The sequence below is a fragment of the Dermochelys coriacea genome, chromosome 1, assembly GCF_009764565.3.
Source record: "Dermochelys coriacea isolate rDerCor1 chromosome 1, rDerCor1.pri.v4, whole genome shotgun sequence".
NCBI classification, from domain to species: Eukaryota; Metazoa; Chordata; order Testudines; family Dermochelyidae; genus Dermochelys; species Dermochelys coriacea.
Window position 1 is genome coordinate 11,764,855 of NC_050068.2, and position 22,878 is coordinate 11,787,732.

Consider the following 22,878-nt stretch of genomic DNA (forward strand, 5'->3'; position numbering starts at 1 on the left):
TTTTAAGGAATTAAGATTTTTTTTTTTACTTCTCTTTATAAGCGATGCTAGCAGTTTACTGTATAATAGTGAGCATTCATATGCAAATTGTAGTGTCTACCATGCTTGTAGGTTGTGAAGAAATTTGGCTATGATCCTGCAATCTATGCATGCAAGCCTCTTACTCAAGTAAATTGGAGGCTTGCCTGTATAAGAATTGCAGTGCTGGGCTCTGAGAGAAACTCTTGACCGTAGCATATTAGAAATATTGTAAAATATATTCCTTGCCTTTTAAAATGTTTGGTGTTTTACTTTTTATAATAAACTCTTGGAAGCTTAAAAGTGACATTTGTTCCTGAAAGTGTTTTGTTGCATGTATACACAGGTTTTTATTTATGGGGTCTTCTACAAAGGCTGGTCTGCTCTTGTCTATTTTTTTTTAAACCGAAACAAATTTTTAATGTATTGTTTTAGCGAAACACTTCTTTTTCTGGGGACTTTGTGTGTAATCTCACTCATGGGGTTCAAGGCACCGGTACCATGGTGTTCTGGAAAGCCATGCCCAGTGAGCCTCGCATGAGCACCACCTCACGACACCAGATGTTTGGGTTCCAGGCTATATGGAAGAGTTGCAAGCCGTAACTGTCTTCCTTTCTTTCTGGCCACTATAGTCTGTGAGCATTAGAGTTGTCTGTGTAACTTTTAGACAGTTTTACCTTTGTCTTATACTTTTATATATTGTTTCAAATAATTTTTGAATAGTTTTAGTGTCAGTGTAGCACAGATGAGGTTAAATTGCCCATTTTTGCCCACACTTCTCCCAGGTCAATGCCACAGTTACCCACGGTGGAACTTAATGAAAATTTTAAATGGTCCACCTCCTAGTCATTGATATTTCCCTAGTCAGTTTGCCCGTGTATGATGCCTCTTTTGCTGAGGAGAAGTTTGTATCTCACTTTGGACAGAAGTAACATCTGTTGGGCTTTTACACCAAAAGTCTCAACTTAGGTTCCACGCTTTTTTGCCCTATGGGCAAAATCAACAGACCATCCGTGGGTTCAGGCTGGGGTTTTTGTGCATAGTCAGAATGGCCTTTGTTGGCATCAAACCCTTCCACCTCTCTGAGTTCCATAAACTGATTCTAGCATCACTGGCACTTTCTCTGGGAAAAGACAGGATCTGAAAAGACTCTGAATCCAAAAGCAGGGATGCTGAAGTCCTCCAGGACTACTCTCCTGGTTAGACTCCCTGAGCACTGGAGAGTTCCAAGTTTCTGCTCTCTCTCCAGCTTTTGACTCTTGCTCTGAATGGGCTCAGTTGATACCAAATTAGTTCTTGACAGCCCTCCCCTTCTCCAAAGCTGACCAGAGCTCTGGACTTTGGGGTCAGTGCCTCAATTCAGAGGCCTACTGTGACTTCTAACTGGTGCTCAGACACTGTGGTGCTGAAGATAAGCTGTATAGAACTCTCTCAAGACCATCTCCAACTCATCTGCTAGTGCCGAATGTCTGGACCTGCAGCCGTGCCCTCCCACCCCTTCCAAAGCACAAGAAGAGTTCATTGAAAGGCCCTCCCAGTACTGAGTGAGAAATGCCATAAGACAGAGGTTATCTATTAGTTACCATACACAGGATTTTTTATTAGTGGTGTCTTTTGCAAAGACTGGGCTGCTGGTCACTAGTAGTTTTTTTTTTTTTTTTTTTCAATTAAAAAACAATTTTGAATGTTTTGTTTGAGAAGTGATAAATACTCAATGTGTTCCAGGCAGATTAATAAAGTTGGATCAAATTTTCATCCTGTTAACTTGTACAGTTATCTAGAATTACTGTGTTCTAAAGCATGTATTATTCATAATCTTAGATTTTTTTGAAAATAGTTTATTTTCTTAATATCTTAGTTAGGGAATGAAAACCGATACAAAACAACCCAAATAAACGAACATTCAAAATCAAGTTCCCTTGCTGTAATAGTTTTATAGAATATTTACTGAAACCATATCAGTGAGATTGCACTGAAAAAAAAGCCGCTTTAAATGTTAACTTCGGAACAGATGTAAAGTAAGGTAATGAATTGGACTGTTGTAGGACAGAGAGACTTGCTCTGACAGTGAATTGCATATGTCACTGGCATGAAAACAATCACATTTCAGCATTTAATTACTCAAAATTGCCTCCAACACCCAATAATTGAGCTCTTAAAGCAGCTTTACATTTGGCCTATTCTGAACTTGAGGTTAATTTTAGAATCCCCCTAGTTTTAGGACACTGTTTTTGTTTCCAAATTGTGAATGCTAATTAAAAGTTGTGTATAAGTATCTGGAAAAATCAAATGATTCTCTGACTTGTGAAATAGATCACGGCTGATTGTAGAAAGTTTCATGTAGGATTTGCATATTTCTTTAAAAAAAAATGATTAATAAAGATTTCATAGAGGCAATTCTGTCAGGAGGTCAGTATTTTTCAGTCAGCTCCTTCAAAACCAGGTCCTGGGTTATATGTGTGTTATACCATTTCTATAAAAGACACTAAGTTATATGAATTGTTTCATTTGTTTTATATTGTCACTTAATACATATCTTTAAATTATCACTAACCGGTAGTATTTTATATTGAGATTAATTATGCACGGTGCAAGAGTACTTCTCTGTGAAGCTCAGATTATCCATGAAGTGGAAATCTATGCAGAATGCTTTTAATGAATCTAGGTTAGGAAGAAATCTAAGAAGAAATTATTTTTTTTTTGTAATGAGTTTTGGAGAAAATGGTTGGGTATCAACCAGTACCTGAGAAAAATTGTTAATGTTGGTTTAGGTAAGTTTTCTTAAAAATCTGTACATACGAGGACCACGTTAGATCTGCTCAGGGGTTGCTTTTTGCAAACTTCTTAGTTTGACAGCATTTTGATGAAGGGCCTACAAACTACTTCCAAGTCATTACATTGCTGTGTGAATTATGCTTATTGATTGGTCTGATCTGTTGCATTATACAAATTCATAGTCCATCAACAAAACTCCACTGGCTGCAGAAAAAACACTTGCTTGATACTACCTTCATCCTATAGTCTGTTATATTCAACCACCATCTGCAACACTAAGAAGTTCAAGAAAACAAACTCTAGTACCTTAGTGGTTCTCCATGATTTGCTGGAAAGAATGAAATGAATAATGTGTCCATGAGCACTGCAAAGACATGATCTGCCTCATTTCATAAAATGGTTAAGAGTGCTATTGTGAATTTTAGAATAACTTGTACAGACAAATTTTACAAATCAGATAGTATAGTAGGATTGATACCATTCGACACTTGTCACAGTTCAGTTGCTTAGTGTATGTTTCCCCCAAAAGATCTTTAGAAACAAGATCTTTAGACCTCTGTATATGTAATTTGTTTAAATTTAAGATAAACTATGCACGTAACAAAAAGATTACAGTTCCATATGTGGCAATCTAAACAGTATTCTTATACAGACATGTCCATATCATTTTTATACTCTGTGAAGAAGACTTCATCAAGAAATATTTTAGTGTATATTAAAATGTCAAAGTATTGGTAATTCAAGAACCATTTGCTGGTGTTATGTGAAATGCACATCTCCTTTGACAGATCACCTCTTCCTCTTAGCTATAGAGAGGAGTTTCTTTAAAAAAAACAAAATTAAATCAAATATCTGGTCTGCATGAAGAGGGGCCTTTTTGCACTGTTACACCAAATTTTAAAATGTATAACATTTAAGTATTTGGCCATTTAAAAAAAAATTCCTTTAAGGAGGTCACCTTTTTAAATGCAAAACACCATACTGTCCACTACAGCTTTTGTGGAATTATTTAACTTAAAGCAATATTTCCATAAGAACAGAGGCGTACTATCAGCTTCTATTTTTTGTGAAAACATTTAAATTCCTTATAGAGGGATATGTAAACTTAGAACTACAGTATTTGTACAAAAACAAAACCATAAAGAAACTACATTTTATACTGAAATGATGCAAGCAAAATTTCTTTAGCCTTCCTTAGTCATTTTTCTTTCCAATTAGTGCTCTCACAAAACTGTTTCTGCTTGGCATTTTGGTAAACTTAGGTGCTATACTTCCATCCTAAACATCTTGCTCTTTGAAACTATTCATTTTTGCTTATTCTTCAGATTCCTGTGGGCATATCTGTCCTGATCTCTACCTTGATTTGGGAAGATGGAGAAGCATGGGGAGATTCTCGCCTTCTCTGAAAGTCTTGGCTTGGGGCCGCTAAATAGGGACAAATGCCAACACCAATCCTTCAGCCCATACCATGAAAGTGTTCCCCCAGGCTTTTTCCTTCATGTTTTTCATCTCTCGCTGGGGTTCTTCTATATATCTTCTCTTTGAACCTTTTCCACAGCCCCTCCTGAACTGTGTGTTTCCCCGGCTCTCCTGATGTGGCACTGCCACTAAATCTGGTCTTGACTCTGTTAGGGGAAGGCTGCTCCTTATTATTACCTGACATGCCCTACCAGTGTGTGTCTCAGCAGCCTACAGTCACATGACCTTTGGGGACTCCTACTAGAATGCTGGTCCTTAAAGGACCAGAACCTGGAGTAGGCATGTGTTGGCTTAAGTTTCCATAAAAGGGACAGTGTGACGCATAAGTAAATACTGACTTTCACCTAACCCAAAATATTGTATATCCATTTCTTCTGTCTCAAATCTAGTAACAGCTATAATGTATCCCTATGCCAGGGGTGGCCAGCCTGTGGCTCCGGAGCCACATGCGGCTCTTCAGAAGTTAATATGCAGCTCCTTGTATAGGCACCGACTCTGGCGCTGGAGCTACAGCCACCAACTTTCCAGTGTGCTGAGGGGTGCTCACTGTTCAACCCCTGGTTTTGTTACAGGCCCTGCCCCCACTCCTTCCCGCCCCATCCCCCTGAGCCTGCCATGCCCTTGCTCCTCCACCTCCTCTCCCCCTCCAGAGCCTCCTGCACGCCACAAAACAGCTGATTGGGAGGTGCGGGGAGGGAGGGGAAGCACTGATTAGTGGGGCTGCCGATGGGCAGGGGGTGCTGATGTATTACTGTGGCTCTTTTGCAATGTACATTGGAAAATTCTGGCTCCTTCTCAGGCTCAGGTTGGCTACCCCTGCCCTATGCTATCTTGATTGGTTTGAAAGATGGAATCTTCTAGCATATGTGTAAGATTGATGAGTAAGACAGAAAACTAAGATCTCCCACACTCTGGGGCACTATAACCCAAGTGGTGCTTCCCTGTCCACACACCAGCTTCAGAAGCAGCCATAGCAGGCAACTTTGGACATTGAGAACTTTCCACAATTTTGACTGGACTTGATCTCTCCCATGCTGAGTGGCTGTTTGCTCTTACACTCTCTTTCCCCCTTTCTCAGTCTCTTCCCCTTAGCTTCACTCCTCCACACCTGTCACTTACCATTTTTCCCCTTGTCCTGCCCCCTTAGACTTCTTCACTTCAGTGTCCTCTCTCCCTTCATTTTTTTCCATTTAGCTTATCTCCTCCTAACTTAACCTGCTTTTCCTCCCTGCCCCCCATCACGGAACTAATATGACATTTGCTGCCATCACATAGTTCACTCTGTTTCTGTTGTACTTCTTTCCCCGACTCGGTATCAGTCTTGACTGTTTACATTGTAAGCTCTTGGGAACAGGGACTCTGCGCTACTATGTGTTTGTTCAGTGCCTAGCACAATGAGGCCCCATTTTTTGGTGGTTCCTTAGGTAGTAGCATCATTAACGTGATTGATTATTACAAAGCTAAAAGCTCTGAAGGCAGATTTACATTTATTCTCAGCAATTTATTCTAGTGTTTTCTCTTTCCACATTTGGAACATCAGTATAACTTGTTTGGAATAGACGAACTCCAACTAGCAGATGCTGTAGGAATGCATTTTTCTATACTGCCAGTGAATTCGGTAACGGAGACAACCTCTGACCTCATGCATTTCCTGTTCCCACCCTCAATTTGACCAGAAAATTCTTTTACTGTACATGTTCACACAGCTTTTATTATACTGATTGTAGAAAAGTGAAAGTAACAAACCAATTGCCTTCAGTTCTGTATCAGATGGATCCCTCATTACACTGTTTGGGGAATAGGCTTCTGAGCAGAAAAATGTTTCCAAGCTTTATGCTGAATATATTCTCTTGTACTGTAGATTACAATGCAGGGGCCTGCATGTTATTGGTAAGCCTGCATTTCTCTTGACATTTTTATGGCTGAAACCTCTAACTAAAAAGGAAGAAACTTGGTGACAAGTCTACCATTTAGCATATCCTGTTGTCCCCAGCCACTCCTCCCTCTTGCACGTGCACCATATTACACCCAAAGAAAGTGAAAAGCCTAGTGGCCTTTGACCAGCTCTTGTCTGTTTTGTGGTATGTATGTTTGCACTCCCTCTTGTAAAGTAAATTAACATCCCCATGTTCATTCTGTAACCATCATAAATATCACAATCTTTCATATTCCACCCCAAGTCCTGTTTCTTCCTATTTCTTTTCTATAATGAGTAGTACCTTCTATAATGAATTAAAAGGTCAACATTTAGAAAAGTGAAGTCACCAAGTTACTTCAGACTCACTCTTGAGGGGTAATCAAAATGAAATTAATTAGTTGAAAATTCATTTTGCCTGAAAAGACAAAGATATACATAGCTGCACTGTTAGCCTGTCAGAGTGAAAGAAGCTTATCTTGAAGTCCAGTTGGTCATTTCTCTTCTAAGTAAACCCTCTGTCTTAATTGAAAGTTGTGCCATTTTCTTTGAAAAACCATTTGAAAAGCAATGATTTGCTTTCTTAGTAAACTAAGCCAGTTTCCCCATAATAGGAAAACGAAAGCTATCATTAGGTTTCTAGTGTCAGCAAACAATGTTGGTACACCCCTGATGCAAATACTTTGCAAACATCAGGTAGAATGAGAGCGGTTGTGTAACTTCTGTTTGTTCTTTTTTTCTGTCTGTAGCACTTCAGAGAACTTAGGGTTTCGCTATGTGGCTCTTCCCTGTGATCTAGACTGATTTAAATTGTAGAGTACTCTGTGTTGCACACTAACTGCCCCATGTAGAGTTTGCTGGTGTGAACTAGAAGGTTCCTAGTTCACATGGATGTAATCATGTTTCAAACAGCGCTATATTAAAGGCCACTAGCTACCTTTTAGTTTGTGCCAGCAAGGTCTACATAGGGCAGTTAGAGTGCAACATGTTAGAGCGTTCTACAGTTCATAGAGTCTAGTTCATACTGTGATGCCATGTAGACAAGCCCTAAGTGAGTCTTCATTCTGTGCAGCAAACTAAAATGCTTTTGGACTGTGCCTAAAAATGTATTTACTTCTCTAAATTTTTAGTTAGTTGTGTGTGTTAGAGGTATTAATATTTCTGAAGGAAAAATTCAAATACTATAATTTGTTTTATACTCATTGAGGCATACCAACAGTCAGTCCCCGCCAAAGCTTTGCACTGCTAGGCATTAGCAATTAGGAAGTAAACAGGCACTGTAGGGCTCATTGAACCCTCTGTAAAAATAGTTAATTTACATTATGTTCAGTATATACTTCATAAAAAGTTATTTTAAATTTTTTGCTTGAGTGGGATTTTATCAGCTTCAATCTGAAACAATCTCTGACTCTGTGAGCATGATTTTATAACTGGCAGTAGCAAGTTCTTAGGTGGATGTAAGCAAAACTGGGCACAATAAGACCGCTTGGCTAATAGCACCATTTGTTGTAGACTGAGGATTATTTTAAAGGGTACAATAAATGTGTTCTTTACTATTTTTAAACATTTTTCACTCTTAAAAGTGAGAGCTAAAATAAACAGAGAATGTTTGTCAAATCTACTGTAAATGATTATTCAGTATAAGACCCTAAATATACAGTAGTTGACTTGTTCGGTTTCATACAGATAAAAGGCCTTTTATCAGCCAGTTTGGCCCTCCTCTCCCAAGAGAAAGCCAGAGGGAGGAAATGTAAGGATAGTCAAGCCAGTTGAGTAAACCAGTCCAAATGCCAGCTGCAAAGTAATAAAAGATGTGCTACTCATCTGAGAAATATTTGCTATCAACAGAGAAGTGTTTCTATAGGACCTAAGATACTGTAAGATGCTCTTTGTATAGGTCACTACACTGGTAAATATATACATGAAATGCTAGTATGTTTCTTACCCAGTATAATATAAAAATGTCATCTGTAGTATACAGTGTGTACAGTTCCTTTGGTATGCTTTTATGAAAATGAGGCTATATAACCCTTTCGCTGACTTGGATGTTGCATAGTGCCAGAGCACACAGAGTACCTCTGTGAACAGGGTTTAAAAAAATCTCTGCACCCACTTTCTAGGGCAAGTAAAAAAGAAAAATACCACTGTCCAAGCCTGCAAAATCTAAGCTTTCATTTAAGAAAATAAGTTAGTTTGTAGCCCTTGTTATTGTGAAAAGAATCTTCAAAATACAAATGAAGGTTAAACTGATGCCTTTCTAAATCTACAGATGGACAATTCTGCTGCTCTGCTACAGAGAGCTTCTGTAATCTGTGGCATTGTGAAAACTGGCAATGTTATACCAGTTTTCACTGTTTTTCAGATTCATGTGTTGGCAGCAAGGCATCTTGGTCAATTTCATTTGCTACATGTTGGAAAAATAATGAGTTATAGCCGAAGAAGAAGAAGAATCTTAGCAATACAACCTCTGAGGGCTAGTTCATGAAGTGGGTTAACATTAGCTACTGATCTCTGAAGATCTGGGTTCAAATCTTGTTTGGTCACAAGGGAAAGTAAGTTTATTGGTTTATAGTGGACAGCTAGCTGCACAGTTTATCGTGACTAGCAGTCTCTACTAAGAGAGACCATAGAATGGTGATGCAAATCATGTTCTAGCCCAGGTTTTAGTCTAGAATATGGTTTTTAAAATACAATGCTAGCACTGTTTAGGCCCTTCTGTACACTGGCTGGCCCAGACCAGATTAAAAACCAGTTGTTCTTTGTTTTTGTTTGTACTGTAGTAAAACCTAGAGGCCACTGAATAAGGATCAGGGCCCTATAGTGCTAGGCATTGTATGCATATGTAATGAAAAAATAGTCCATGCCCCAAAGAGCTTACAATGTAAGTATAAGACAAGGGATGACAGGTGGATAAAACAGATAGATGGGGGAGGACAAGCTCATGTATATTAAAAATGCCAATGTTGGCAGGCCTGGGACTGCCTTACAATAATTAGGGCATTAGTGTTTTAAATCCTTTTCTTCCTTAGCCCAGAGGTATGTCAAAACATTGTGGAGGGATTACTACAAGATTGATAAAAACACTTCTAAACAAAAATCTAGAATGCTTCAGTGAGGACTCATTACAAAAACTCAATATACTACTACCGGCCATTTTCTAGTTGTACTAGAAGTATTATCTACTTTAATGAAAGTTACATTAGTCTAGATTCTACAAAGTTGTTAAGCATGTGCTTTAAGGGCTTTGAAAAATAGGGATAGACTTAAGCATATGCCTAAAGTTGTTGTTTGATTAATTGAAGCCTATATGAACAAATACATTTTGTGGTATAGATTCTTTGCTAATTTTATTTGTTCACTCTTTAATTTGCAGAATTCTACATTTGTCAGTGGAGCTGCTAGTCAGCGTGAATTAGTGATGATCTACTTATTCAGAGTCCTTTCATTTTTAAAAATATTTTCAGGTTTAATAGAGGTTTTTCTCTTAGAATTTTGAAGATCATCTCTTTATGTACTGATCTTGTCCTCCATTTGCAGCTCTATGTAGATATTTTTATACCTTGCTAATCACAATAGTATTAGGGTGCCTAGTATACTTGAAAATTCAGAGCTAACTTTTAGGTGTTCCCTAACAATCTATAACAATTTGGCATGTGACTGTACTATAATTTATACATATTAAATATGTAATATATTTGTTAGGGAAAACTCCATATATTTTAAGATAAAAAATTAACTGTGCACTTTTGTTACATAGGCAAACATGCTTTTGTATCAGTTGGTAGTTATTCAGTGACCTGGTTGTGAGTAGCACTATTTCACAAGAGTTAAATCTAGCATAAGTATTCAGGAACCAAACATTTACACAGGCCATGATTTGTATTTTAATTTATATGTAAAGTATAATTTATGTGAATTCACATATGTATGATTTTGGTAAGTTAATAGTTTGTGTTCAACAGACTCTCGTCTTTCAAGTTTGACAGATATCCTTATAAAATTTTTTTTTACTAGCAGCATTCCTAACACAGTGCCTTTTCCAATTTATGGTATCATTAGGTGGCTGACAGATTTTTGACAGGAATTAAACCATTTTTTATATTGATTGCAAACAAAGTAATTGAATGGGAAGAAGTTAAAATCTGGGGATTTTGAAAGAAGCTGAGCAGTTCTTTGTTTGTGTGCAAACATAACTAGCTTTGATTGTGTACAAACATAACTATTAGTAACACAACTCAAAGTTTTCATTTACTTTCCCAAAGTGTAAAGGGCTGAATTACAGGAAAATAGATGTTCATGTTCTTCTGTGATATAAGAAACTTATGAAACACTTGGATACCCATGATGTATTTCCAATGGGATGTGAACTAAATTTCCCCTTTTTCTTCCAGGCCTTTTTTTCCAAATGTGCTCATGAGAAGATTGCATTTCCTTACCAGATTATTTTGCTTCTGTTTCAATAATGTGTCCTGAAAGATAGACATTATAGCTTTCACTTGAAAATGTATAGGGTATTTTTACACCATATTATTTAAATGAATGCCCTCCTCTTAGTGTAGGTGGGGACAGAGTTGTTGTAGTGTACTTGTAGAAGTCATAGCTGGTTAAGGAGAAAACAAAATGGCTATCTTTCTTCTTAGAAAAAAAGTGTAATGCCTTTTAGTGTGCGCTTTTGTAATTTTGGAAGGCACTTAGATACCATGGTGATTGGCATGTGGAGGATGGGAAATAAAACGTAAAGTTGGACAAAGCTCTTCAGGTGACGGTGGTTGTTACAGAAAACTAATGAATCCAAAATAGTGTCCTGCCCCTTTAAGAGCTGAGCCAAATAAAGTCCTCCAAAGATGGGTATATACATAAAACAAAAAGGATGCTTGGCTTCTCCTATCCTGCCTTGACCATGCTAGGGCTTCCTCTACTTCAGGATTCCTAACCCAATATTATCCTTCACTTCCTCTCTGAGCCTATTTTCTCTTTGGAGGGAGACTTGAGAGAGTTGCAAATTCCCCACTGCTGACCCAACCTTATTCTTGTGCAGATCCCCTTGCAGCAAAGTTCTCTTGTGCCCAAAAGACTGACTTGTCCTTCCTTCATCTTAGTCAGAAACAAAAGATTGAGATAGCAGTATAGAGAGACAGGAGGGTTCCTGAAAAGATTTGTGGACCAAAGATCAAGAAAAGTTCCCATAAGTGGCTTGATATTTTTTTCTGTTGTTTTGTGTGCTGTTAAATGATGTGCATAGTGTCAGCTTGAAGAGCATTGTTGTTTGCTTATCCTTTGCTTTCTCAGAAAGAGGTTCCATAGAGATCAAAAGAGGGAGATTAAAACACAGCTGAACTCTTATCAAAATGTTTGCTTTCTGTCTGATGATTCCTGTAGCATCACTAGATACTGTATTAGACCTCTTCTCTTGTTTGGAAAACAAAATGTGGTTCTAGATATAGACACCACTTCCAGAAGCAAACTGTTTCAAAAGTCCTTTGATGAGGTAAAACTCTTCAGCAAGGCCTTAGAAATAGCTCTAAGGTTTCCTGTGATGTGAATAATAATATACCCAACCAGTTTTTGGGAAGAGACGCTCTAGGAGCTTCAAGTCATTTCACCGTAACTTCCAGCTGTACCAAATCTTTCCAGTTTTCCCCCTCTTTCAGTGCACCAAAACTAGGAAATTCTTTCCCAACACAAGCTGGAAAATCTACTCCACAAGACTGTGACGGTCTGCTTTTTTATGTCCACCTTTCCCTGTGAGGAATATTCAAGAACTACTTCTCAACTTCAGCTAATAACACTTCTAATGGAGTTTCTCAGACAAAGCCTCATACATTTTCAAAATCCACCCTTCTTAACTTTCCGTTGTCTATTTCCCTTCAAGCTAATCTGAAAAGACCAGGATTTATAGACTGAATAACATCTCCTTTCCCTTTTATCAATAATCAGGTCCCATCTAAAGGGAGAAACTCTGGTTTCTACTCCAGATTCTTCCTGATGCTAAAGATCTAGGACCTATCCATGCTCAGCTTCTCCATGCTCCAAACTGTATGATCCTTGAAATCATTCCCACCCCAAAGGTTTCTTAAAGCCTGACTGCAATCTCTAGAATATATTTCATTTTTCTAATATGTACCTGTCACCAATGTGTCTTATGAGTTAGAATAACAGATGTCTGTAATATCTTTGTTACTGTATTGTTTAGAGCAAACTATTCCATAATGTTTTTTAAAAGGGTATAGACTAATAGGATTCTGTAGTGGCAGGAGCCAGTGTTATGTGAAGGGGGGCGGGGGAGTTGAAAAGGCTTTGCCTTACAAGTATACCAAATGCTTCTTCTGTTGGTTATTCACGTAAGTCTACAGTTTTCATAAGCAAAGTCAAGATCCATTATTTCTTTTTTTTTTAAATTATCCTTTTTGACTTTGTACATGTATTTTTACAAATAAAAGAAATGAAGGGTACAAATGCAATTTTCTGTTGTGCTTTGCAGTTCTGACGCTCTGACAAATACTTGTGGCACCTTAGAGACTAACAAATTTATTAGAGCATAAGCTTTCGTGAGCTACAGCTCACTTCATCGGATGCAAAATGCATCCGATGAAGTGAGCTGTAGCTCACGAAAGCTTATGCTCTAATAAATTTGTTAGTCTCTAAGGTGCCACAAGTACTCCTTTTCTTTTTGCGAATACAGACTAACACGGCTGCTACTCTGAAACCTCTGACAAATACATGTCTCACCAAACAGCTACTATTATAAATTTTAATTTTTTTATCACAGAGTATGTTTCTTCGGTAATTTTCTAATAAAGGAAGAAACGGACCCAGACTGATCCAATATGGCATTTTACATTGCTAATAGGCAAATATGTCAACTCTTCAAAATGCTATTTTTAAGAAATCCCTTTCATATTCATAAAAGGCATTCCAGTGATGTATAGTGTTCCATTCTTTGCTACATATATTTCAAATAGCTCAGAAGAGGAATTTAAAGATTAAATGAAGGACCACGTGATTGATAAGTTGGTTGTGGCTGGAACCTGTAAAGGGTTGATGTAAATGTATTTGAGTACTGGCTATTGTAAAAGGTTGTTGAAATGTTTACATAACTTCTAGAGGTAAGAAAAAATCAATTGACGGTGCTTTGAAACTAGCTTTCTAGAATTAAAAAGCTGAGAAAATTTGAGATTACATAGCAGTTTTACTAAGGTAGGCACAGATGGTATGTTTTTGCTGATTTATTAATGAATTAGGTTTAAAATCATCTAGCTTTGGATTCTGAAGATTGCATATGTTCAGGTAAAATGTATAGCTTTGTATGGAAGCTTTTGAGAAGAAAATAACCATGAACGCTGCAACCCACTGTATGACTCAGTAGAATCAGACAATTGCTACCTTTTAAACTTGTTGCATAACAGCGGGGCATATTTTAATGAAAATTTTGTGTTTGTAGTCATCTTTCACAATTCTCTGTCAAAGAATCTTGTTTAGATATTTCTTCTAAAGATTTGATATATAAATACTTCCAGATAAGATTTTTGCATTGCAGCAGAGTGCTAGGCTCTCTCTAGTGCTGCTAAGATTTTTTTCCACAGATAGAAAAGTCAGAATTGCTGAAAGGAAAAGTGGTTCTTTTTAATAAGCAGAGACTGCTACTCAGTATGGGACCTAAACTCCATCAGTGCTCCAGAATTCACTGCTGGGCATCAGAGCATTAATTTTGTTCTGTGGGTTTCCATGCCTGGCATCACCCTACCTTAATGTAACACATTCCTAGGCTTTGCTGCAAATCTTTCAGCCATGAAAGGTTTAAAGTCATTAATTCAATGTTTTACAGCAGTTTGTAGTGACAAGTGTTCTTAAAAAGAGTTAAAAAGAGTCTCCTTACAGTGTGTATGATAAACCCATTGTTTCATGTTCTCTGTGTGTGTGTGTGTGTGTATATATATATATAAATCTCTCCTCTGCTTTTTCCATCAAATGCATCCGATGAAGTGAGCTGTAGCTCACGAAAGCTTATGCTCTAATAAATTTGTTAGTCTCTAAGGTGCCACGGGTACTCCTTTTCTTTTTGCGAATACAGACTAATCTCCTTACAGTGTGTATGATAAACCCATTGTTTCATGTTCTCTGTGTGTGTGTGTGTGTGTGTGTGTGTGTGTGTGTGTGTGTGTAAATCTCTCCTCTGCTTTTTCCACCAAATGCATCCGATGAAGTGAGCTGTAGCTCACGAAAGCTTATGCTCTAATAAATTTGTTAGTCTCTAAGGTGCCACGGGTACTCCTTTTCTTTTTGCGAATACAGACTAACACGGCTGCTACTCTGAAACCTTAAAAAGAGTTGTTTGTTCTGACTAGCTATGTTCCTATTTGGAGATTGCTTTATACGCCCCACAGTAGCAGGAAATTGTGAGGCCATGTCAGAAGAAAGCCATGAGGCAACAGATGTAGTTTAATTAGGCCACAACTTTCTTCAGCTAAAATATCTCAGTGTACAAGAGAATAAATTGTACAGTGCAGGTTGATGATCTTTCCTTAAACATTTCCATCTATTTGAGGGGGGACTGCTGCCAGCCCCTCTCCCTTTCCAGCCTGGTGCCAGTCAGCCCAGTGCTGGGACCCCACTGCCCTCTCCTCAGACTAGAGTTAAAGGGGCTGAATGAAAAGGAAGGGGGCTCAGCTCCCTGTTATACCAGACATGAGGAGCCCTGAATCCCATCCATGGTTTTCTTAAGGGATGCTTTCTTCTAAATCCTCTTCCAGTCCCTTTTATCTGATCACTATGTTCATTCCATAGCAAGTACTTGTGCTGGACTTTGGCTACATTTATATTTATTTATTTACTAAGTTGCAACAGTTAAACCTAACCTCCCTTCCCACCTCACTGGGTCCCTGACGCACTGTGAGGAAGGCATAAACACCCGTTCCACTATGGCCAATCTGGGGGTGAGGGAAAAATTCCCAGCCTGAAGGAAAAGGGTGACTAGCATAATGTCCACAGTGTGGATCATGAAGAAACCCAGTCTGCTCTGGTACCATGGTAAGAGGGTGGGTGTTAACAGCCCAGTTGCAGATGGCTTCTCCAGAACTTCCTGAGAAATAAATACCTCCTCTCCGTGGGTCATCTGAAAGGGTAATATCCCCCACACCGGGTCTGGCCACTTCCTGTTCCACCTTGCCTCATTCATGTGAACTTTCCCTTCCTTCCCCTTCTGCCACCAATTTTAGAGGGAGCCCTTATGGGGTTCCCAGCCCCCACAGTGCCAGCTGGACAAAGGACCCATTGCATATAGTTGCGGTGAGCACATTTTAGTTGTATTCCTATTCCAGCCCCCACAGTGGGTTTGATTCTCTGTTTCCAGAAGGCAGGCAGAGGAAAATATAGAAACATTAATATCACTATAAGTCATTTAATTACAATAGAAACGAAAGGCACTAATCAGGATTGGGACCCAATTGTGTGATGCACTGTACAAATGGATAAACGGACAGCGGGGCGGAGGGGTGTCAGAGGGCAATAGCAGTAGATTACAAAGAATAAAACGCACAACTTAATGGTTCTGAATACTGTAAACTTTTGGAACAGTATTAAAAAAATGCTATCAAATCATGTCTACCTGTGCCCCATTAACAGTCCCTTCCCACCAAAATTGTGAAAGAGTGACCCTGGGCTCACTTGCTATTATTCTAATGTTAATGCAATCCACTGCCTACTATGTAGCCTGTCCCCAACTACCCTCTACCTAGAATTATTAGATCTTTTAAAAATATCCATCCCATAGCTCTATCAGCCGATTGGGCCCCCTTCATCTACAGAAACACTCCTGCCTCTGGGGTGTTTGCTATAAATCTAATGGAGAGACCAGCAGGTCCACTACTAGGGTTCTCTCTGATTTATGTTGATGAGAGGCCTGGATATATCCTTTCAGATGTCAGTATGAAGGGAGCAGAAAGTCGATTGATCAGTCATGAGTGCACATTATGATGCCACTGGTATCCAGGGCTGTGAAAATACCACTGGAGCCAAGTCATTACTTAGCAACCCTGTTACCCCTTCTCTCCCACACCTTGCTCACCCAACCATCAATCCTGCAACCCCACAAAACAGCTGAGAGTCTGGAACTGCTAATACCATTGGTTCTCCTGAGGCTGGAAAAGTGCTACTGAATATTTCCTACCTGGAGATTCTAGAGCTTTCTTAAAGGGCCACTTCCCCATGGAAACTCTTTGGAGGGCTCTAGCCCAACTGGTATTCCTGAGAGGGAAGAGAATGGCTGCAAGACTTTTGTGCTCCCAAAGTCCTTTCTGTGTTTCTTCCCCTTATGATACATAGATACTAAGGAGAGAAGGGACCATTCTGATCATCTAGTCTGACCTCCTGCACAATGCAGGCCACAGAATCTCACCCACCCACTCCTGCGAAAGACCTCACCTATGTCTGAGCTATTGAAGTCCTCAAATCGTGGTTTAAAGACTTCAAGGAGCAGAGAATCCTCCCTCAAGTGACCTGTGCCCCATGCTACAGAGGAAGGCGAAAAACCTCCAGGGCCTCTTCCAATCTGCCCTGGAGGAAAATTCCTTCCCGACCCCAAATATGGTGATCAGCTAAACCCTGAGCATATGGGCAAGATTCACCAGCCAGATACTACAGAAAATTCTTTCCTGGGTAACTCAGATCCCACCCATCTAATATCCCATCACAGATGATGGCAGCAGTCATTCCTTCTGAGTCTATCCTTGGGACAGGACCGGCTCTAGGCACCAGCAAAGCAATCACGTGCTTGGAGCTGCACATGTCCAGGGGCGGCATTCCAACCATCTTTTTTTTTTTAATCCACCAATGTACAAGAAAACAAAACATGAAGATCAAAAAAATCTCCAGTAGTGCGATAGCAGTGTGACGTGAAAAATATCGTGTCTTGTCGTGACAGTCACTCATAATGTGAATGTGCCTAAATGTGTAAATGTTAATGGTATTGATTAATTAAAAAAGGAATCACGATTACTTGTGTGTACTGTGCCACCCTATCAGCGCCATTCGCACCAATTTCCATGTCGCTAGTGGTTTTAGGGCTAAAATGCCGGGACAAAAACGAAAATGACTTTCCGGTGCTGCCTTCCGGCAACAAAGAGAGAAATGGCAAAAAGAGTTAGAAGGACTATCGCGTACTTCAAATAACAGGTTTCAGAGTAGCAGCCGTGTTAGTCTGTATTCGCAAAAAGAAAAGGAGTACTTGTGGCACCTTAAAGAATAACAAATTTATTAGAGCATAAGCTTTCGTGAGCTACAGCTCACTTCGTCGGATGCATTTGGTGGAAAAAACAGAGGGGAGATTGATATACACACACAGAGAACATGAAACAATGGGTTTATCATACACACTGTATGATAAACCCATTGTTTCATGTTCTCTGTGTGTGTATATCAATCTCCCCTCTGTTTTTTCCACCAAATGCATCCGACGAAGTGAGCTGTAGCTCACGAAAGCTTATGCTCTAATAAATTTGTTAGTCTCTAAGGTGCCACAAGTACTTCAAATAAGTATATTAAAAAAGTTGATGATCAAGGAGAAAGCTCTTTTGAATTTTTATACCATATTGGAAATATTAAAAATCAGTTTTCCAAAGAAGATCTCATGAAGCACTGCCAAGACCTACATTTAGTGCTCAGTACTGATAACACTGCTGACGTTGATGGAGTAGAATTGTATGATGAATTAATAGCTTTATCTGAGCTAATAAGTCCTAAAACTTCTCCTCTAAAAGTATTAGAATTTATAGCAGGAAATGATTTTTTCACTCCAAAAACTGCTATCGCATTACTCATTCTTTTAATATTACTGGTATCAGTGGCTTCTGGTGAGCGCAGTTTCTCAAAACTGAAATTACTAAAAAATTATTTGAGGTCCACCATGTCTCAAAATCTTTTGTCAGGACTCGCATTAATTTCAGTTGAAAGTACCATTGCAAAATATTTAGATTTCACTGAATTATTAAAAGACTACACAAGTATAAAAACCAGAAAAATTCAGTTCATATAAATTCTTTTAATTTATGAGAAACTGGGTGCACCGAAAGACAAACATTTTTCATTACAATGTCTAGTTGAACCAAAATTGTTTGTAATTATGATTTTGTTAAAATTAAATGAGTACACTAGTAGGAAATAGTTTTATTTCACTAACTACAAATTCTCTGTTTTCTTTTTTTTTTTAAATTTTAAACAGTCAAAAAAATCAACACCCCCCCCCCAAAATTGCAAAGTGCAAACACATGCAAAAGGCCAAAAAAAAGGGGGGGGGGTTTGCTTGGGGCAGCAAAAAACCTAGAGCCGGCCCTGCCTGGGGACTTTTAAAGGGCCACTCCACTTAGTATTGTAGAAGGTATTTTAGCTGTCAGTTGTTCCCTATCTCAATCAGGTAGAAGATATTTTAGGCTGTCAATTTTTTGTTGTGTAAAGGTTGGCTAAATTATTTTTCTCCCTGTAAGATTTTTTTTTTTTAGTTATTTTGAAGTCTAAATAAAGAAGGGCCTGTTTGCCTGCCACTCAGGTTTCAACTTCCCCCACACACAGTAGCCAGAATATACCACACTCAGTGAATATTCAGCCTAGTTGCTAAATCCTGTCAAGTAAATGCAGCAGCACAGAAGAACCTGTGTCTAATGGTTTTGTTATTCTGCAAGCTCCACAGGCAGTTTGGCTTGAGTAGAGCCAAGCCCTCATGCAGTTCTGCCCAGCTTATCGGAATTTCCAAGAGGGAAAGCATCCATTCATAGGCCCAGAACCAATTCCTCTGTGGTAACAGAGCATCAGATAATGCAGGTAGAATGCCATGCTTCCAGGGAGCATCCTCCCCACAAACGAGTGCATGTGTCTGGTATGTCTTGTCCCGCCCTGTTTATGGCATGAAGAAGAAAAGCCTCTTTCCCCATCCTCTCAAGTTTTAGAATGTGAGAACTCTTCCTGCTCAAGCAAGGTAGGCTGTAGATCCATGATGCTTATTTGATTGTGCCTTGCCTGAATAGGTGGACCTTTAGGGATAAGGGAGAAGGAAGCTAACTCTAGAGAATTTCTTGCAGGTGTAAAGTGAGGGAGAGTTGTCTTCTGCATACAAGAACTGAGGAGAGGAGAGATCAACACAACAATACTGGGGGTCAGTCCCTTCTTGTCTTTCTTGGAGATCAGTTATTTTCTGAGTAACGAGAGCATAACTATTTGAGCAGCAGTAGGCTCACAATGATACAGTATCTGTGAACTGTGCTGTAAGAAATGTTTTTGAACAATGTGCCTCTCTGTCCCTCACAAACTTTGGAAGAAGAGGAGGTAATTAACTTTGTTTTTGTAACTTTAATAGATTGGGTCCCACCTAGAAGAGTCTGGTATTTATTTTGTGTTATAGTCCTCCAAAGAGTGCTGGAGTAGTATATCCCTCTCCTCTTTCAGCTACTGACAGTCAAGTCTTGGGTTACAATGAGAACATTGGGCTGGTTCTGTCCGGTGACCTGAAGAAATGGAGGCCCTTTGTTCACCCTTGCTTGAGACAGCTGGTTGGTCTGAGCCCTCTTGATAATGGACATCAGATCTGAGCTGTAGCAGGGGTACTGGAATGCCTGAATGAGCATAGTTGGATATCAGTCAGAGTAGATTTGCAGTTTCTCATAAATTCACGATCATGGGCCCTGGTGAAACTTTTTCGTGAAGAATTGTCCTGTTTGAGATCTGCATGGTGAGAATTCAAGAATAGCTTCCTTATGTGTTCCAGGTAGGAAAAGGCTATTTATGGTAGTGCCGAAAGCTACATGCCAATGGCTACTGAAGGTCATGTGAAGGGACAGGGGAGTTACCGTGATAGTGTTGACTCTTGTATAAGGAGAGGTACTTTGTGCATATGAGGCAGGGACATGCTTGATACTGTGTTCATCTGACTTTCTTGTAAAGGTGAGACTCCTTTTTTGTAAAGATTCTGTATGATAAAAACAATACAACTCTTGGTGCATTTTATATAATATATATTCTTTGAGCTTAAAAGAAATCAGGAACAGTATGTTTTTAGCATCTCAGCTGTTTTCAGTTTTTTGCCTCATGGAGATGTGACAGTGTGCAGATCTGTCTTTGAAAATGCAACTGCTACTGCTAGTAAGCTATTCTTGCAAGAACAGGTGAGGCAACGTAGATTTCAACAACATGAAGTCACTACAAGTACAATGAGGAGATTATTATGTACTGAATACCTTCAGGAGAGTTGGTATATTACATTAGTAAAATCAATTTGTGTCATTTACTAATTTTAATGATTGAATCTGAATGGAGGAAAATTAATACTTCCAAATTAACATTACATTCAAGATGGCAGAATAATTATTATTCAAGATGGCAAAATAATTTCTATAGTTCTCCTTCTTTGCAGAACTTCATTTCTGTTTTCTTCAATACAGAGTATACATGGTCACATTTGGAGAGAATATTAGCAAAATCTGCAAGATTTATCTTACCTTGTCCCCTTCCCAAATCATTCTCACAACATTATTTTCACACTGTACTGCTAACTTTAAAAAAAAATTTCTCATATCAAGGCTGTCAAATAAGCAAGAAACTGGAAAAATGTCCTGCCCTATGTCCCATATTGTTGAACCTGCACACTGGTGGCAGTACCTGGTCAGTTTCCATTCCAGGCTGTAGAACAAGTCTAAATTCTACTTCTACTTCTGTAGCATCTTCTAATCCCCTGTTATAACGAAACACCCAGAATTTCTTAGTGCTGAACCTGGTTTAACTGCAAGTGTAGACAAGGACAAACTGCGTAGAGCACTACATCACAGGCCAGGTCTACACTAGGAGAGCTTTATCAATATAGCTATACCAGTGTACTACATAAGAAATGCGCTCCAAGTGTGGACTCAGCTTGTACTTTCAAAACTGTACCTTTGCTCGGGCAACATTCTCCCCCCCACCCCCCGAGTGAAATAAGCAATACCAGCAAAAGAATCCAGGGTTCCCATTTCTGCTCTTCTCTAAGTAGATTTATAAAGCACGCATCACTGTACATAGTGGTAAGGCCAATATTTGTAAAGAGGTATTTTTTGTTTTAGACAATAGCCTATGCTTTGGAATTAACTGCATTTAACTTTTATATTTAACTATGTCAGTTTGAAGTTTGGAGAGAAGGAGGGTGAGATAATATCTTTTATTGGACCTGTTTTTGTTGATGGGTCCCTTGAGAGACAAGCTTTCAAACTTACACACACACAGCTCTTCTTCAAGTCACTATGACATTCCAAGGTGCAATCCAGGCCAGTGGTGGTCTGTGTCCCCCTTGCCCTGCAATCTTGGCTGCTGTAGCTCCCACATGGACTGCACACAAATAGCCTGCAAGCATGCAGGTCGCACTCTAAGAGTCTGTATATCGCCACAGCCCTGGTTTGGGCAATTCTGACCCCAGTAGCCTATCAGCAAACATCAGCCACACTTTAGCTTCTATCAGCCGTGGTTACCACTTGCAGGGTGACCCCAACACACTTCCAGTTCCCAATTTCCCCTCCCCACCCACCCAAAAAGCGCGTTCTACACTGTCCAGCCCTCTCCTGGACAGTGCAGATATATTAGTTCCATTGCCCTTTTAAGCAGATCGATATACAGTAGTTCACAACACTGGATTAGTTTTGATTAAAAAGAATATAAAAGGAGTTTATTTAACTACAAGGAGATAGGTTTTAAGCAGTCGTTCGCAAACTTTTTTTACTGGTGATCCCTTTCACATAGCAAGCCTCTGAGTGTGACCTATCCCCCTTATGAATTAAAAACACTTTTTAATATATTTAACACCATTATAAATGCTGGAGGCAAAGCGGGGTTTGGGATGGAGGTTGACAGCTCGCGAGCCCCCAAGTAATACCTCGCAACCCCTTGAGGCGTCCCAACCTCCAGTTTGAGAACCTCTGGTTTTAAGTAAGTACAGGTACACAGCATTCAAGTAAGAAATGGTTAGAAGAGAAATAAAGATAAAATGCTTCCTGTTACTAAATTTAAATTAGTCTTTGTTCCAAGTGAAGTCCCTTACCACGTTTCCAGTGACATGGCTGACCACACTCTCAGGCCAGAATCTGCTACCAAAGCTCAGTGTAAGATCAAAAGCTTGCCTCTCTCACCAACAGAAGTTGGTCCAATAAAAGATATTACTTCACCCATCTTCTATCTTTAATATCCTGGGATCAACACAGCTACAAGTGTGAAGTTTTACGTTCAAGCTCTTGTTTATCTAAAGGAACCCCACAATGTTAAGACACCAAAGAACATTTCAAAAGGTACTGTTTTAAACATCCTTACTAATTTTTTTCCTGTGCAAAGTTGTAAAGGAAGTGAATTTCGGGATTCCATGAAGACTCTCAGACCTAAGTGCTATTCTGCAATGGATTCATTGTTACAAGCAATCAGATAAGCCATACATATTACAAAAGCTGGTAATAAAACACTGTTCTTTAGTTACAAAAACTTAACTACCCTCTACTATTTGAGATAAAAAAACATCTCATGGTAGTTATGTATAGAACCATGCTTCTGTTTTCTGAAAGCTGCGACCACATATCAGAGGCAAATTGTTCATACACTATAATCACTGCAATTAAACAATTAACTTTCCTTAGCTGAAGTCTATTTTCTTCATATATAGCAGGGATGGCCAAACTGTGGCTTGCGAGCCATGTGCG

The 22,878-nt window shown here is 39.1% G+C and overlaps 1 protein-coding gene and 1 long non-coding RNA gene across 6 annotated transcripts in view; both read left to right on the forward strand.

Annotated features, from left to right (window-relative positions):
• FCHSD2 (FCH and double SH3 domains 2) overlaps positions 1-22,878 on the forward strand; it is a 260,803-nt gene that overhangs the window by 70,517 nt on the left and 167,408 nt on the right. The window lies entirely within an intron of this gene.
• Positions 17,016-18,334, forward strand: LOC122457866. The gene is made up of 2 exons (XR_006277548.1): positions 17,016-17,340; positions 17,705-18,334. It is a non-coding gene; the product is annotated as an uncharacterized LOC122457866 (long non-coding RNA).